The sequence below is a fragment of the Poecilia reticulata genome, linkage group LG15, assembly GCF_000633615.1.
Source record: "Poecilia reticulata strain Guanapo linkage group LG15, Guppy_female_1.0+MT, whole genome shotgun sequence".
Taxonomy (NCBI): domain Eukaryota; kingdom Metazoa; phylum Chordata; class Actinopteri; order Cyprinodontiformes; family Poeciliidae; genus Poecilia; species Poecilia reticulata.
The window spans coordinates 20,522,332-20,541,893 of NC_024345.1; the positions used below are offsets into that span (position 1 = coordinate 20,522,332).

At 39.8% G+C, this 19,562-nt stretch overlaps 1 protein-coding gene across 2 annotated transcripts in view; it reads right to left on the minus strand.

Annotated features, from left to right (window-relative positions):
- The window catches only part of mcu (mitochondrial calcium uniporter), a 62,863-nt gene that overhangs the window by 11,718 nt on the left and 31,583 nt on the right, over positions 1 to 19,562 (minus strand). The window lies entirely within an intron of this gene.

The window sequence follows — 19,562 nt, forward strand, 5'->3', positions numbered from 1 at the left end:
ATAATGAAACAAAATACAGCTAAGCTCCTGGCATCTCATGTAATTGCTCCAGTAGAAATAACCACTCCCAAACAAAAAAAGGAAGAAAAAAAAAGAAACAGAAAGCAAGGCCACTAAAATGCAGCCTGAATAACAAGTCATGAATTCTGCGTCTTTGTTGCAAATTGGAGAGAAAGATGAAAACATGAGGGGATTGCGAGAAAGTCCCTGTTGTTTTTTGTGCACAACCTGATGTGATCTCCCTCACAAACGATGCTGCAGATGTTTTAAATTAAAAGCAGCCCGTCACAAATTTACGCGTAAAACCCTGGGAGAGACGCGACTGTCACGACTCCTAATTTCTAAAAATTATGGCGCAAAAGTGTCTCGCAATAAAATCAAAGAAGCAAAAGAGCTCAGGGGAAGCAAAACCTCCTTGATTAAAGTCCTGCGCACATATGCTTCCCTGTCAAACTGCTCTTTATGATTAGCACCGTTCGCTAACCTACCATTTAAGCAAAACAAAGCACATCTTTAAGGCAATGCTTCCAAGCAGATTTCCATCTCACTCACTGTGTGTATATACTGCGTCTGTAACAGCAGACTAACTGTGTTTTAATATTAGATTTACAACATGCACGCAGTCCCTGGTGGAGGTGAACCACAGCAGCAGACATTTAGGGCTCTCAGCGCTTCACCTTTACGACCACAAAGAGTAAAAATATCTCGGAGCAGAGCGCCGTATTTGTGTGCGAGCTCTAACAGCAAACAGCAGTCGGGGAGAGATCCTGCAGTGGGATAACCGGTAAGCCCAGCATCCACCCGAAACACGCAGCCAATCCACAAACTGTTTACGCTCCCAGGCATCTTTCCTGTTTCGCTGCACGGCGGGAATTACACAGACGTCTCCGAGTCCTACGAAGTGTAGAACTTTTGAAGATCCAAAATGATTTCATTGCTAAAAAATTGGATTTCTAAATATTTTGTTTTGTAAAATGTGTACTCATTGTTAGTTTACAAGATAAAGTAGCCTCTCCGCTACATTGAAACTCATTTTTCCTCAGTGTTTTTCCTTTAAATAACCTCATTCATAAATCTTTTAGTATTAATAAGCTTCTTGAAGATGTATAGACATGGAAATATGAGAGGTTTTGTTCATTTTTAAGATTTCAAACATTTCTGTAGATAGGTTTCCAGAAATATCTGTAATTTCTATATGCATTTGCGCAAAAATAGCATTAAAACACTTCACAATACACCTCTGGAAAAAAAATTAAGAGACCACTTAAAATAATCAGTTTCTCTGATTTCAATTTCTATTGGTACACGTTTGAGTAAAATGAACATTTTTATTTTATTCTGTGAACTACTGACATGTCTCTGAAAAGCCAAGCAAATATTTAGTTTTTATTTGCAGAAAATGAGAAATGGTCAAAATAACGAAAAAGAGGCAGTGCTTCCAGACCTCAAATAATGCAAAGAAAACAAGTTCGTGTTCATTTAGAAACAACAGTACTAATGTTTTAACTCAGGAAGAGTTCAGAAATCAACATTTGGTTTCATAACAAGGAGCTTCTCGATGGGCTTCAGTGCAGTGGGCTCTTATTTTTTTGCATATGGCTGAACATCTTGTAGCGGTCAGGGTGTAAATATGAAGGGCAGCTTAAAACATTATTGTGACAACTATAAATTAAATTATAAGACATGTATCGTGATAAACGATACGATAAATGCCCACCCCTACTGGACTGGTAACACATCGTTAATCCGAACGGACAAAGCCACTGCTGACGAGTCACTAAATTACAGGTGAGTCTTACATTACAGACTAACTGCTGTCACTCATTCAACACATCAGTACTGTCCAGTTTTTACTCTCCCTCTTGAAAAGAATAAAGAAGACCGTCCACATTTGTGAAAGCAATTGCCAGCACACCACAGAAGCTCCTGTGTGTTGGCATTGTAAATGAGAATACCCATTGCCATCCCACGGCACCAAGTGGAGCCCAAACAGTGATTAGGCTGCTGATCGAATGACATGCTGAGAAATTGCTTTTGGCCAGTCTGGAATAACTGCACCATCTGAGGAGAGCCGTCCAGCTCTGCTTTTCTCATTCATTAGCTTCTCTTGTTTGAAGATTTCGCAGTCAAACCTCCCACGCAGCCCCGACTCGCCACAGAAACATGAAAATCACACGCAAATGCGGCCCGGCTGGGTGTCTGCGCAGTGACATGTAGCCGTGCGCGAGCGCAGCTGGCGCGGAAGCACACTTGTGTGCCCGCCGTCTGCTCGCCGGGCTGTTTTGTCAGTAGTGGTTGGGGAGCGGCTGAGCAGGACTTCACCCCCCCTCCACTCCCCAGACACGCAGCCACTGAAACGCAGCCTGAAATATTTAACAGTGAGGCAGCAGTCAACAGCACACCAGCCTTGGAATCAATCTCTCCCTGCCGAGCGTTCGGCAGCGAAACAAAGAAGCAGCCTTCAGTGGAGGTGATGGGCGGATGAGCTGGAGAAGAGAAAAGAGGCGAGGAAGGACAGGAGGAGGAAAGTGTGAGGATAAATGGAGGATGGAGTAGAGGGGTGCGAGTCACGAGTGTGCTTACGCTTCTAACCATGTGCTGCTCATACTGTACCCTGCAGCACACAATCCCTCCTCTCCGAAACGTGACTCCGCTTTGTGAAATAGAAGAGAGGGGGATGAGGAACTGGAGGGAAGGAGAGAAGGAGGCGGAGGGAGAGATGGGGAGGCTGCTGATCACTGCAGCAAAGGAATCCCTCGCCTTTCAAAGGGGGGGTTGCCCCTCGAATTCACCCTCCCTTTCCCGCATCCCAGACTAACTCGCACTGAATCCTGATGTTCCCTTTACTGCTCCTCCATCATATCTCATCTGCATTGCGCTTCACCCGAGCCCTCACTTATATCGGAGCGCTTTCCTCAGTTTACAATAATAAACACCCGTATGAAATCAACAAACAAGCCCATCATACTGTGCTTCAGAAACAGGAAGAAGATGGCGATCAAAACGGCTCTTGTGTTAGCGAGAGACGAACCAGAGACATGACAGCGCTCTGCAGCGAGGATCAATCCCCTTTTCATACACCACCAAATGCCATTATGCTGCGGACAGACGGAGGAACGCTGCTGACACGCAGTCTTACAGAGAGAAAGAGCTGCAGCTCTGTGTGTTTACAAGACCTCCCCTACTGTATGTGTAACCGTTTCCATTTGTCGAGTGAATTCGCAGCAACATAATCACATTCTTGTTCTCATTTCAGTTGTGATTATGCATGTGGGGATATATGCAAGATTTATTAGTTTCCTCCTCCTCCGGCACGGTCGTACTCAAAACAACAACACTGTAGATTTGAGGAAAATGAATAAAACTGGGTAATTTATATGATGCTTTCTTATGCTATAGCTTTGCACTGAAAGGCTGCAAAGTCAAGTCTGGGTTTTGATTGGACAATATTAGCACAATGAAGGGCACATTACCCCAGTTGAAAAGTCCTTACACCAGGTCCTTGCAGCTCAGAGAATAGGCTTTAAAATATTTTTGGTACTTTATGAATCACTGAATGACCAAAATTACAATACTCAACAATAAAGATCTGCTGCTGTTATATCAACCTTCCAGATCTCTCAGGTCTTCTGGTTCTGCTCTGCATCATCAGAACCAGAACCAAACATGGAGAAGCAGCATTCAGCTTCTATGCAAAACAGCCTAAACACTGATTTCCATAAATCCAGACTAAAAACTCACCTGTTTAGAGCTGCTTGTGTTAAGTAGGCAGCCAAACATTGGTCAACATATTTGTTGTGTTTATGATTTTTGTGATGGTATTTGACAAAATGTAATGTTTATATAGTTTCATAATTGATGACTGGATGTTTTGATGATGTAAAGCGCTTTGCACTGCCTTGTTGCTGAAATGTGCTGTACAAATAAACCTGACTAAGTTTTGATCTAAACCACTGCACTGTAGATCCGACTGTAATCAGGGCTGTCTCCATCCGATAATATAGGAAATCAGTCCGATATCAGCCAAAAAAACAAAGATCGTATTACATTGACCTGCATCTAGAATATCTGATAGAAGCACTCCGCTCCAGCATTTAATCCGCCACAGGATTTCTATCCAGCAGGGATTGTATCCTGCAGCAAACCCAGTGGTTAATAATAAATAGGTGAGATGTTCTCACACTTATTGCTGACTATTGTTCTGTGCTTGAGTCGTATCACTTGATCAAACCTTTTCTAACTTTCCACATGATAAAATAAGTGATAAAATTAAGCATAATATGTTGATATCATACGGGGTCAATATCTGTATCAACCAGTACTTAAAGCTGCAATATTTATATTGTATTGGAAGTGAAATATTTGTATCGGAAGACAACCCTAGTTTGTATTTATGGGTTGTTGCCCAGTTGGAAGGGCCCATCCGTCTCTGTGTCAAGTCTCGCAGAGTGTTATATTTCTGTCTCTCACAGAATTTTACAAAAATTTGGTCCAATATCAATATTCACATCAACTTTAATACTTATGTATTGAACTAAGCTGAGATATTTACAGCTTGGAAAAGACCCGATCCTGCTTTAGACCTTTAAGCAGAGCCCTATGATGACACCAGTAAACTGATAAATTCATGCAGCTGTTTGGATTTTGCATCCCTAGCAACAAGATGATTTTATTTGGCAGCGCAGTGATTTTTAAGGTCTTTAAAGGTTGAGACTTAACTCAAACGATCTCCCACTCTGACACCAACCTTAAAGTTACAATTTTGCAGTTTTTTCTGAGTGGTGTGGATGCCAAGTCTGCAGGTCAAGGTAAGCCAAAGCACTTGAATACTGGACTGAAGAAGCTTTTTGGATGTGAAGTGAAGCTTTTTCCAACAGCAGATTATAGCTGCTTTGTATTGCAGTTTATTTATTTTACCTGTAATGTTTTCAGCTGCTTTTAAGGATATCAGATGTGCAGTGTTCCGAATGAAGTTTTAGCTTCATTCTAAACTTAAAAAAAAGAATTAAAAAAAAAAAGCCTCTTCACAGTGATGGTTCTTCTTGTGCCATCACCGAAGGTAAGGCGCTGACAGCATGTTTAAAAGATGTGCAGAAATATGAGTCAAAAGTCTAGTTTTTTAGATGCAGTAACAAAATCTATTAGAAAATTTAATACAATTATTCAGCCTGCTATAAATATAGATGAAATCCTCTGTGCCACATATCTGATGGTTGTTGAGAAAATATGGCAATGTCAAGATGCCCGTCTTTGATGTATATCTTCAACATTGAGCTTTGAAGATTTATTTATGTTCCTTGTATTCACTGTGTACGATAAGATAAACGCAGATCCTCATGCTGCCTTGTTTGTCACACTTCTGGTTGTTTTATACTTTTTATTTATAGCACTCACTATATGGGGGAATTTGGGCCAGCAGATATTTTCTGAAAGCCTTTTCTGAATTATTAGGATGAACAGGCATTTACTTTTCATCCTAATGATTTAGGATGAATTATTAGGATGTTTTCTCGTCTCTTCCAGAGACAATAGCTTCCTTGTCAACTCATGTTTAAACCATGGAGAAACAGGAACGCTAATTTAAAGTCTCTAGATAATTACTTTCATCTCGCAAAGGAACAAAATACCGAAATGCCTAATTTATATTTATATAAATATTGTTAAAGTGAGTCAATTCCATAATGTCTTCTTCTCATTGCAATGATTTAGAAAGGAAAACAAAACAATCTTTACTGACTATATTAATGCAACATTCTGAGTAGTATTGTCCATTATTATTTATTTTAAATAATAATTCAGCTGGGTTGACATGAGATGATATTTTATGTTAAACCTAATGACGGCTGACGAGTCAAGACAGCACTGGCCTTTCATCGTTCCAGCTTTGTTTCCATGCAGGGATCTCAACACATAATGACACTGCAGTTTCAAAACCTCTTCCCCACATCTATCCTTTTAACTCCAACTCAATAGTAGGTGCCAAGCAGAGCTTATACGTTGCATCTGGGTAAGTGCTGAACAGACACCAATATTGAGAAATAATGTTGCTGACATAACTCCCACTTCACGATGCCCTTGAGGCTGAGTGCCAGAAACCGCTGTCTCTAAACTACACGACTGCTTTCATCTCTGTGGTAATACGCTGCCCTGAGCTGTCGCTAGGAAACACATAAAGAACAATTTGCACAAAAAGTTGTATGTCAAATCTCACATCTGAATACAGTTGAAAGTTAGGAGAATATTCATCAGAGGAGAGCATCCCACAAGCACTTCATGCATGCCACAGTAGAAAGAACAAACAAGGGGTGTAGCGACATCATGTTATTAAAATACTATGACTTTCATCCCCAAAAATATTAAGCTATTCTATGAACCTAAGCTATAAAATGTTAGCCCTGGGAATTAAGAAGACTGATTTTAGCTCGACAACCTGCACTTTTGTGAAAGTATTCTATACTGAAGTAATATTTTTCACTTCCCTGTGTTGCTAGTTGATGAGTAAAGGATGCTAGTTGGGCTAGCTAACACCACCTGGTTACAAAGCACTGAAAAAAAAAATCTTCCACTGATTTTAAATCTGTTGTGTGACAGAATTTTAAATAATAAATAGAAAATAATAATAATAAACTGTGACAAACTATATAAAAATATCCGTAAGCACAAAGAACATCACTTCTGGCTAACCGTTAGCCTCTAACATTCGCATCTAGACTGCGACAATATGCTGGGTTTCTTTCTCAACTGCATTTAAAAACTGCAGTAAAAATGTAATCAGACTAGAACATATATGCCTGTATATAGGTCTAAAGAAAATTTTTACACAAAAGTATCCAACATGCTGTGAATGCTTTTGTAACAGAAATTTAGGCAGAAATCAAATTAGCCGGTAAATAATCTACCAGCATGATGTAACATAATCATCATAACAGGTAATGTAAGAGCAAGCTGTCCAAAAGAAATCATTTAATGTAAAACTATTTTAAGAACATTACATAATTAAACTTGGATCCCATCTGTAACATGTAATTATGAATAGATTTCACCCAAAAAATAATAATTTAAAAGCAGTTTTAGGTGCAAAGTTAGCAAAATATCATATTTTTAAAGTTTCTTCTATGCAAGGAAAACATGTAGTAGTCTTTTTTCAAACAGTTGATTGGTAAGCAACAGGTGGGGGAGGGACAGTGCTGCCTACTCAATACTTTATACATCTTGAAAAAACGTAGGTTATGCCGCCATTTTCCTGGCCTGGACCAGATTTTGGTAAACTAATTAAAGATTCTTTATAACACTGCTTACAAAACCTGGACTCTACCTGTGAAATAAACAAAAAATTTAATTAAAAGTTTCTTCAAAATTATTGCCAAACACTGATCTTCAATCACAAAGTAAGAAGTATCAATGTCACAAAGTCACTCAAAGAGGGAAGGAAACAGTTTCAGAAGAACCTGCTTCCTGAGATGAAGTAAACTAATGAATAAAAAATGAAGAGTATCAGCGGCGTCAGCTGAGACCCTACTGACTACACTTTGTGGACTTTTGTGCTTCATCAGGGACAACAAAGGAGGTTTATGAGCTATTAAGTAGAAAATGCACTGAGTCAACTGTCTTACTTGGAGCCACGGGAAAATCTGTCATTAACCCTCAAAGAGGTCCAAGTTTTTGGCTTGTTGCCCTTCTGGCTTTACGATTCTTTTATAGCATATTAGGAGACTGCTGACTGCAACACGTTTAAACCTCTTCTGATCTTTTCTTCTGTAATGTACAAACAACCTAATTTTAAAGTCACTACCCAAAATTGTACATTTGAAAAAATATAATGGATTAGTGAAGTTCTTAAGATGATCGTCATTACTACGTGTTTCAGGTCGACAGTCCACGGCAGTATACATCCTGGCTTCAGCAGTCACTGGAGTTAAGCACTAGCTAAAACATCCAAGGCTGAAAATCTATATTTCGTCAAATTCTGCTACATTTTTTAAATATTATTGATGCAATTATTTTTAATACTTTCAATTAAATAAATTCTAAATTTAATTACTCTACATGGGTTCCTATTCTCCTCCAAAACACGTGCCTTCTCTCTAAAGCTCAAAAGCACACCTGTGTCCACTCCAAGGCTCTCGGTTATCTGTACACTCGCACACATTCCCCATTTTCTCATAAATACAGAGAAACGAGCGCACACACACACACACACACACACACACACGCACACACACACACACAGAGAAGGTAGCCACTCAGGATTTGCAGAAAAAGAAGAAAAAAAAAAAACGAGAACGGTAACAGAAACACGGCGCTGTTCCTAGCGCCTCGGCGGTGATGAGCTTATGTAACAAGAGAAATCTCTGCCTTTTTCTCCAGATTGTGTTGCTTGCCTTGTAAAAGCCATTAGCAGATGTAAAATGTGCAGTGTCATTCTTTGAAAGCCTCGCCGCTAAGTAATCTCCGCTCACGCGCCGTGTGAGGGAAACCGTGACGGAGCACGCCGTGCCCTGTGAAAGCACCCGCTAATCTGTTCGCTCCACTGCAATGCAGACTTGAAAACAACTTCCCCCCAAATGAAGCCGTCAGAAACCCGAACCCCGTCACAGCAAGATATAAATAATTCCTGCTTAATCTTTCACAGCGTTTCAATAAACTGCCTTTCAGGCTCGAGAACATGCTTTGATTAATTAATTCCGACTCATGGCCTGCCTAATCCATGGGATAAGATCTCAACTGTGGATGAATCTGTTCCTCGACATATGGGCCAGTTGCAGTGTAATAGCCATCCTTGAAGCACACATTTACACACTCCTCGTTGGGACCAACAACACTGGAACATGATGCATTATTAATAAGCAGTGCAGGTTTTACCGCCTGTGATTAGAAGACAGGCAGCTGTGTGGCACGCTGCTCTGCAGGGCGGCACCTCCAAGGACTGAATCGTGCCAGGAAGCAGCATCTGCACACGCTAAATCGCCTCTGAAATAAGAGCAGCTTAAAAATTGAAAACCGTGTTTGCATAAATTATGTGCACATATTTGCACATAATGCATTTATTGCGCGTGTGCGCTTGTGTGGTCAGTCTGCAGGCACAGCGAGACCTTGTTCGAAAGCTCATGCACCAGATGGCACTAGCTGCTTGTTTCAGTGTTAATTTCAGTAACACAATGTTCAGCTGAGAACCATTTTACTCTCATAATTTCTCTTCTTCCTCACCAGTATTTATCGACATGCAGCCAAAGGTAGTTCCGTTTTCAAATGCATGATAAACACACCAACCCTGACCTCGTCGATGAGCAACAGGATTGATCTGGAGACAGAAGCGTGAAAAGGTGGGGGACTGTGGCTCCTTTGTTTCACAAGTGTTTCACATAGATCAATACTGCTACGCACGCACTACTGAAATATTATTTCCAAGCCTGCCACAGTAAGCAATAAATCACATGATGAATTAAAGCAAGCTTAATATTCATTTGCATTTCTGTTTTTCCCTTGCAGCTCTCTCTTTACTAAAGACTAGATGAAAAAAGAAGCTCCCGTCTTGTGAATAGGTCTCAACTAGAGACCAAATATTTTGAAGGGCAATTTTGTCAGAGACTTCAGCATACATTTTATTTTTCGTTTCGGTTGTTTCATTTATTTATTTTTGGAAATTTAAAATGCCTCCCAGTTCCAGTGTTAAATGTTTCTCAGGTTTCATTTTTGTTGTAAAACTTCAGATACCGCTTTGGAGGATCCACAATGGTTGTTTTTCTGAAGCAGTCGGTTTGCTAGAAATGTAAGCTTAGTGATTTATTTTAGAGTGTATGTACTTGCAATATTATGCCATTACCATTATACTACTTGAAAATGGTCTCAAAACCACAATGTGTTGTAACTGCATGCTTCTGCAGAAGCTAGTGCAGGAGGAGAGTATCTATGTGAAATGGAGAGAAAACTGCAAAGTTTCTGTGTGAACCATCAATCAAAACTGTCATCTTGTGCCAATTACATACAAATTTCTATAGATCAGTCTCTCGCAAAGCACAAGCCTGTGTGCAATGAGTGCATATTTATGTGCCTTAAATATTCATTGTGTCATGTATATTTTAACAGTCACTTCTGGATAGAAATAAGGCCCCTGCTACACTGTAAATGACTGATTTTGAGCTTTTTAATGGGATTGGGAAGAAATATTTGCATTATGTTATGCTCAGGTACAATTAGCTGGTTTGAACAAAACAATTTGTATTCAGTTGTTGGACATCTTAGGACACTAAGCTTGCATTTAAAAGATTTACAAACTTCTGTGTGGCAATAAAAACAAAATTTATGTTTATTTGTTTGCAAAAGAGGTTTCAACATTTTGCTGTTAAGATCCAATTCTGGGTTCTTAAAAGTATTTCACTTCAGTTTCAAAACATTTCTCAGGTTTGTACACACCAGGTTTCATTTCTGTTGTAAAACTGCAGCTATTGCTTTGGGGGATTCACAGTGATATAGTTGTTTTTCTGAAGCAGTCTGTAGCAACTTTCATTGCTTTGTTTTCTTATATTGAACGCCTTCTTCTTCTTCTTTTTTTTAATCCTTGTGCAGGCAACCTTCAGCTCACTCTCCTTGGAGTGGAGCTCCCACACTGAATCAAAATGAAAAATATTTCTTCTCCAACTTGATCTCTTAAATGAATCTCCCAGAGGAAATGCAGAATTTTATTCGCTATTCTTTTTTTTTTTTTTACCGTTTTTCCTGTAACCTCAAGATGTGTGACGTACCTCAACAGAAGCTCCAACTCTTCACAAAATGAAAAAGACAAGAAACAACGTGCTAAGTGAGTTTTCACAGATCATAGGGTATCAACATGGACGTGGAATTTTCCACTTCAAATATCCAACTATTAACTGTGAAATGAGGGGGAAAAAACAGCCTATAAAACCTATAAAACTACCCAAAGAGGGATTTGTCTTTGTCAGATTTTTCTCAGTGAACCAGAGAGAAGGTTGTGCATGAAAATCCCAGCAGATCAGCCATATCTTTTAACACTCATCAACCTGCCTGACACCAACAACCATGCGACATTGAAAGTCACCTAAAAAAAAAAACAATCACATTTCTTTCAAATTTCAGCAACTTGGTTCCTCCACATCAAGATCCCTAAATATATTGAGTTGCTGCCATGTGATTGGCTGATCTGCTATTTGTGTTAACAAGTAAGGCGACAGCTATTAGGGATAAGCTGAAGACAATGGACGAATAGATAAAACCCTACAAAAAAAATAATCAAAACCAAAAAGCTTTTTAATTTTCCCTGGCATATTTTGGGCCTCCTCTGTAGATTTAGTAGAATTATCTGACACATTAACGTGTCAAGCAGACAAAACTCAAACCACAAACACAGCGGATTCACAAGGTTGTTGTTCTCAAACAAAGGAGAGTTAAACTACAACAACATGTGACTTTTTCCTGTCTATTAGGAGGTGATATTCAGGGCTTTGTACAGTATCTCACAGACTGCTGTGACTTCCTCCTGAAGCAGCATCTGTTATTTTTGCAGCAGAGCCTGGGAGTAACTTAAGAGGAATCTTCTTCCCCTCTTTCTCTGGTCCTCATTTTTTATTACAAGACCTATAAAATGAAATAATTTATAAAAACTAAAGCTCACATCTAATTTCCAGCCAAGTCAGAGCCAACTCACTGGCTATCTGGCTTCATTAGTGCATTAAAAAATTTGTAAAACTGAACTCAGAGTCTTGCTCGCTTGGCTGAGTCACGGAGTCGACACGTTATGCTCAGCGTCTCTGTGAGCCACACACAGCCTGGGCACGTGTTGAAGCACTGGCATAATGAAAGCATCAGGTTTGTAGTCGAGCAGACACTGCACAAGGAGTTGAAGGGAATTGGACGACATCCGATTCATACATGAGGCGTTCAAGCACAGATCTCTTCATGTTAGCATCCATACCAACAGCCTTCAGTTAGCCTTAACTCTTAAAGGTGAGGTTAGGATAGCTCTGTGGCATATAAAAAAAACATGATCATTACATTTTCTGCATAAAATCAATCTTATATAATGAAATTTTAGTCGACTCGGTTCTGCTTGGTTTGAGCTTCTTTTAAACTGAGCTGTTTTAGGGCGTCTTGTCACTTTAAATCCAAACTAGCTGCTGCAGTTTGGATTTAAAGTGCCGCCCACCAATTGAACGTTTACACTCGCACGTGAAAATGGCTGCAAACAGACGCACAATTATAAAACTGTACATCTTTGAAAAGCAGAAGGGGAGCCTTATTCAACAAGAATACATCAATAGTAAGTCTGAATAGTAAGTCAACAACAAAATATTCGTCTTTTCCAGCAGCCATTGTACATAATATGCAGCGGTAAAACCAGCTGACTGAGCATGCAGCATTTCTGCTTGGGTTACTATGTAACCGGCTGGGCTTGGCTGGGGTTGCTAGGTAAAGGCATTGTGCGACTCAACAATCGGGGAGATTTTTGAAATGGCTCATGTCAAAAAACAGCTGGGCGAGTTTTTTTTAAGCTCTTGGGCTGATTTTAGAAGCAGTTAAGAACCAAATGGAAATACAAAAACATGAAAATCGTGAATTTTGAATAATACTGTAGGTCTACTCCCCAGATACATTCCTTTAGTTGTTAAAATGCTGAAGCAATAAATCGATGAATGCTATTGTGATGTGTACCTTCGTGCTTAACACTCAAATACTGCTGACTCACCATAAATCTCTCTTAGAGAAGGTTATTTTGTGTGTTCATAAAAAGAATCCAACTCTAGGATTATTTTTCAAGCTGTTGACAGCAAACGCAACACTCCAGGCTCCTCACAACAAACATCAAACATTCACAGGCTCTGTGCCACGGGGCCATGTGATGAGCAGCATGCCTTCATACACACTTTGGGCAGTTTGCAGAAATAATTCAGGTCCCTGTGAAGCTCCTGTTATTCTGCCCACCTGCAGAGCAGTCGGAGGAAAAGTCACAACGGCCAAATTACTGTGCTGTCCGGCCACCAGATGGAAGACGGCTCTGGGGGTGGACCAGTACTCTGGACCCAACATGACGGCCAGGACTTTGACAGCTCTGGGAGTCACGCCGAGCAGAGTTCATGAAACTGACAGCACTGAGACAGGTCAAATAATGTCCCCGAAGGATGAGCCGGTTACCGGCATGCAGGTACAGCAAGGTTTTAAAACGGTATGCTTCAAAACCAAAGAAATGTTACGTAATACCATTTCTACACTTTAGAGGCCTTTTAATAAAATGCCAGAAAAAGTGTCAGAGTGACCCTCTCCTTCCAGTTGGCCTCACAGTCAGTCAGGTGGCTGAAAAAATGTCACTGTGTTCTGAAGAAAAAAGCAACTTGGCTGTTTGGAAGCGGTCGCACTGCGGACACTAAAGCTGCTGTGTTGGCTTTTTATTTTTCCATGTTTGATGGGATATAGAAAACATGTCATGCAAATCCATGTTGGTCAATAGAGAATTTATAAATCGTCTTTGCTTTAGTGGTGATTTTGAATTGTGTGTGTAAATTGGGATCAATGGAGTGGAATTCACAGTGTTCTGCTGCGTCCTGACTGGGTATGTTGATTTTTCACCACATTGCTTGGATACATACATTTTAACTACATATCAACATAAAGCAACCAATAAATAAATGCTTTAGATAACATTATAACCATAGTAACAAATATATTTGTCAGACTTTGGCTGTAATAGCATTTTTGTTTTGCTACTTAAGAAAATAAGGTCTGCACTTTTTATTGTTTTAAATTTTCTGGGATATTTTAACTAATACCATGAGAATCTTACACCATTCCATGCCTAATTTCATAAAGCATTAGCGGATCAGATGCTGGCTAACTGCAGTCGCCTCAAATTCACCCATTTGTGACATTTTGAACTAACATCAAAGTAAGCCAGACAGTCTTTTTAATACTCTTGACAAAAACAGCCCCTGTATCTTTCTTTCCTCATTCTCATCGTAATCCTCATCATCAGTATGCTGCCCGCCGTCCTAACCTTCCTCCTCAATACCTTCCCATTTCAATGTGATTTCTTTCTCCATCATTCTCAAGGGCCTCCTCCACCGCTTGACCCCATGCTGCAATTGTTCTTTCCCCCACTGTCCTCCATCCGTCACAGAAGGATTTGGTCCAGCTTGCATGCTGGTAAATGAACTTGGACAAGGGCGCCCAATACTTCCCATCGTCTTTCCCACTAGGGACGAAGCCTTACAGCTTTTCTCGCTTCTCAGAGATAATTTGGGGCACTCAGAAAACACGGAGTTGCACCACATGACGGTAATGTGCACTGAGACTTAATCTGAGAGCTATTATCACAGTAAGTGGAGGTTTAGGAGTCTCGGTGTGATTACTGAAGAGTATCTGTAAGGGTCACCCCTGGCAGCCTCCCTGACACAGGATGACCCCTGGCTGGTGACTGGCTGGTGTTAACTGGGATAAAAGAAATCCTGCGATGCCACCAAATTACTTCCGCAAACACTTTCTGAAACTACAGTACAGAACTTTTAAAATTTCGGCTGTTTTATTATCGAAACACTTCTGATAGAGACGTACAGTAAAGCAATGGTTGTTAACGTTACGTAAGAGCAACTTCATCACACTGACAGCAACACTCTTCAGTTTGGATGTTATAACCGAGGAAAAAAAGACAGTGTTTGCCAATTAGTGGGGTGTTTAAAAGTGAAGTTGGAGAAAGTTTAGAGTATTTTCTATGACTGACACTAGACAGATCTACAGTTCATTCAGGCTGTGAGGGAGCGAGAGAGAGCAAAACTTTCAGAAGATAACAGGAAGGTTATCTGCTATGTGAGCTTTTAACTTCTGTCCGTGATGAAACATAATGGTCTTTCAGAAATCTCAAAGTTCAAGTATTGACATGCTCAAGGAAATGCACAAAAATAGTGCGCTATTTTAGCCATACTGATCGCTAATCTAAGAAATCAGATAATATTATATTTATTTTCAGACAAGAGATACATTTTTGTTTTAGCGGCTGCTTCTCAGATACAGAGTAAATGCCATTGCTACTAATAAAAGTAATTACCACTCAGGCCAGAAAGGATTTAAAAATAGTCTGTGTTTTCTTCATAGATTTTCTTATTTTCTAATTCCTTGTAAGAAAGTGTAACAACAGAGTAAAGTTTATAACAGGAGGTCAAAGTTTTACCCAAAGCCTAAATTCGACCTAGTGGGATGATACACAAATCATTTTGGTGTTTTATTTTCCTTGCTTACTTTATATGATGGGGTTTAACAGATAATGTGTCTTCTTCAAGATCGTTTGATGTTTTCTGCAATTTGAAAGGTGCATCAGAAATGAGAAGGTTTTAAACTTTAAAGGCATAAAAAAGAGGGTGGGCAAGAAGGAAGGAAACAAAGGAATTAAGAGTGCTAGTGTCAAAGGAAAGAAGAAAGGACAAAGAAAGACAGTAGAGTATCTAAAACATCTCTATGTTGTTATTTTGTTTTCTATAGTGAAATAAATCATAAATTTTAACTCCAGATTATTTCTGGGTGAGTAGGAGCCCTGGTGAGTTCTCCTGTTGTGTTTCTGAATATCTTCTAACATGTTTACAGGTTTATTTTCAGCACCAGCTCCAATCTTTACTACCAAGCGGCATCGGCTCATTATGCTTTAAAAAATAATTAACCGCATCCCATTTTTCATTAAAACAGAATGCGACTCCATTACGGCGATGCTCACAGATTTAATCACCGGGCCTTCAGCTCCAATATTCAGGACTCCTCATGGCAGCTCTTCTCATTTTTTAAAAATCCCCTCACCTACGGAAAATCAATTTCTCTCTAATGTTCTAGGCAGCGGAAATTTACATAAACTAGATCAACCCAGCTTTTGTTCATGTTTTTTGCTTGTTTTGTTAACAATCAATGAAAGGTTAGGCAGCACAGATCAATACCTTTCTTAAAATACATGGAGCTCTGACGGGACAGAAAATGCAAAGATATTAAGCTTTATCTAAAAAATGTAAAGTAAATCAGACCATTCCTGAGATCATTTAGCCTGAAAGCAGTTCTGAAGATGGGAGATGAAGTTTCTGTTTTTATTTACCTTCAGCTGACAGTTTGTGTCAGCGCTACGCTGACATGAAACCTTCAAATCTTCAAACTCCGGCTCTCTCAACTTTTGTCCCGTCTGCTGACAGCTGGCACCTGAAAATCTGATAACAGCAGCGATGATTCTTCTCACTGAGCGCTGTCACTAAAAACAGGCAATTACATGAGAATGAACCGACTTCCTAATTAGGTGCCGGGTTAATTAAAGCTCAGTAAGTCTGTCGGCGCACCCTGGATTCATTTGTTGAAACTGAAAGTTTAGAAATCATAAAAGCAGAATCAAACAGACGTGAGCTGCGATTTTTGGGGGCTTAATTCTTATCTGATAAAACTTTGAACATAAGATGCTCCAAAGTAGTTTACCAAATGGCAATACAGAAAATGAATGAGAAACATTTTTATTAAAATATTAAGGTCAAGTTTCCAGTAGTGCTATGGAGGTTGTCCTCCTTCATATAAATAGATTAATAGCTCAGTTTTGGTGATTTTAGAACCCAAACAGATAAAGCAAAATAAGATTCAGTAAGAGCGTGTCGCTGTTTAGGAGATAAATTACATATTTGGGCTGTTTACAATCCAAATAGATGTCATTGCACAAGCACTCTCAGACAGAACGCCGTAAAAGGAGAGGAAGGGTTTGAAACAGACGAGGAGACACTCGATAAATACAGATCCTCGGACTGAAAAAAACGTTTGACATAGATGGGAAGCTTGTTGCATCTGGAATAGCAAGTCAATGTCAGGCATTTATTTTACGAAACAATCAGAACCGTCAGATTTTAATCTGCAGTTCTTCCTCCTGAAATACTCCATGAGGAAAGGATTTCCAGTAAAAAGTTAATTACAGCTGCTGGGTTGTTGACTCATTAGTCAAACATTTTGTGCTTTTACACAAGGACTAAGCAATCTACTTAACAGTATTTAGGTCTGCTGAGGGTCTGGTGCAAAAAGGAGGATGACTATCTTGAAATATTCCAACTTAACCACAAATAAGCAGCTGAACAGCAAATATTTGAAACATCACTTAAGACTAGGAGAGAAAATCATTGTCAAAGTTGATGTTTAAAAAAATAATCTCAACAGAAAACCTTCTTGATAATCTTTTTTTTTTAACATGGCAAATTCAAAATTACATTTACAATTAATTTGTTGCCATCAATAAGCTTCTGGTGTAAATTTGGCTGGATATTTGTCTTTTTTCAAGTGTACCAAGATATTTGCACTAGAAACTAAACCAAAATGTGTTAAGATTTTGTGTTTTTGCAGTGTACAACAATAGGGGAATAATGCTTTCCCCTCCGCCCCCAAAGATGTGCATGTTCTTTGTGCTCCATCTTTGTCAGCTTCAATACTGACCATCTCCTCTTCGGCGCGCCCCTCAGCTCCAACCCTCTGTTCAAAAGCAACGTGGCTCAGCTCCAGCGAGGAACAAACATCTCTGTTTCTTCCTCATTGAGATTTCTCTCTCGTCCTCCCACCGCTTTGACATTTGACAACTGTCACCGCTCTTCTTCTCGAGGAGCTGAGCTGCAGATGCATCGAAAGGTTTATCCGAGAACTGCGGCGCTGCAGAGGCTGGCCCTGCGTGCGTGAGGGTGAACGCGGCCGTGACCTGCAGGAACCCCGCGGGAGGCTGCAGCTAAACCGACGTATGCTAAAACAGGGACAGAGGGAGGGAGGGAGTGCCGGCTTTGGCAAGGAGGAGACGAGTGTACCGTACTGCAGCAATGCAGGAGAACGGAGGAGAGATATGGAGGAGAGGCTGCAATATTAAAAAAAGACTCAACAGTGCAGAACACATATTGGCAGATGGGTTTAGAGCCACTTTATTATTCATACAAAGCTTGCATACAGCATATCTGCTTCCTCCAGTTAATCCTGTTATGACAGTATCATCTTCTGCTGTACCCAACCGAGGCATGAGGACCTGGCGATGCAGACCTACCCTGCTGAGTCTCACATGTCCCCTCCCTCCCTCCCTCCTGTCCTTGTCCTCTGTACAAACAGCTCCCTCAGGGGGTACACGGCACAAGGAGACACACTTGGGACAACAGAGAAGCTCACCATCAGCTGTGTTGCTTCTTCCCCTTGTGAATAAGGCCAAGAGTCCACAGCAGACACCTTTTTACTATCCAACCATGTATGTAATGTAGGGCTGTAACTGAGGGCGCAAAGTTATTGGTTAATAAATTAACTACAGATGTGATTGTACTCATCAATTGACAATTAAATGATAAGCAGCCATTTTCCTTAAAAGTTTTCTCTTTTATCAAGGGGGGTTTACCTTTTTTCCATAACACGAATTGGGCTCATTTTTCATAATATAATTTTACTAAAGCACATATTTTTATGAAACATTTTCAGCTGTATTTTACTGACTGAATAAACAGTCAGTGTAATACACACATTAGTTACTTTATACATATTTATAAAATATAACCAAACAACAACCTTTTAGGTTGCTGGGTAGAAGAATAAAAGATGAAAAGAATAAAACACTTAATCCTCCATCAACAGAGTCAACATCAGTTTCTGTCCACAGATTGGACAGAAACCGCTTGAGCCCGTCGAGTGTTTATATTTCTAAACAGAACCGCCTATAGGGCATTTTGCATCACACACTAGAATCTGCTTGGACTGTTTCGCTTTCCTGTTCAGAGACGCACTCTCCGCCATCTTTTTTTCTCTTACAACAGCTCAGCTTAAGAATGACAAGTAGCACCCTCTGCTGGATGGCGGCCAAACTACAAATCTGAAATAAAGTCTAAACGTGCGTTATTAGTTAATCGACTGGAACTGATTGTAATCTAACAAACCATTACTCGATAGTAGTAAGTCAATTGATTGTTTGCATCCCTAGCTGTAAGGATTTGTAGAATGTCTTGTTAAATTATTTTTCACTATTTAACGGACTGTTTTACTTCTCATTATTTTTGCATTTAAAAAAAAAATCATGTCTCAAACACGAGTGATGTTCGAAAAGTATTGTATTTTATGTAATAAAATGCTATTTAAAAAAGGAGCTACTCAAGCAAAAATACCAGATTACCGTTACATTAATCGTCAGAATAAACGATAGATTACTTGGTTAATAAAATAATCGTTTACAGCAGTCTTGATGTAATGCATTTATTTCCCGTGTTGTCCTTTCTGAGCCTGTGCAAAATGTAAACAGTCTGCAGAAAGGTGCCACTCATCTTTCACCACGCGTCCCGCAACGCGCCATAAAACCCAACAATGGCCTTTTATGTTTCACACAACCCAATTACATAAATACACATGCAGCAGCTCAAACAAAGCCCACCGAACATACACTCCCTGCCAATGCAGCAGGAGTGTTTGTATACACCCTGCATTGACGGTCAAAGGAGATAATGCACCAATATCCACAGATCTGCAAGCACTCAAGGAACAAATATCCTGCTCTCATCATCAAATTTTAATCCCCATGCAAGTTCTGCTAGTGGGCCAAGTGAGATTCT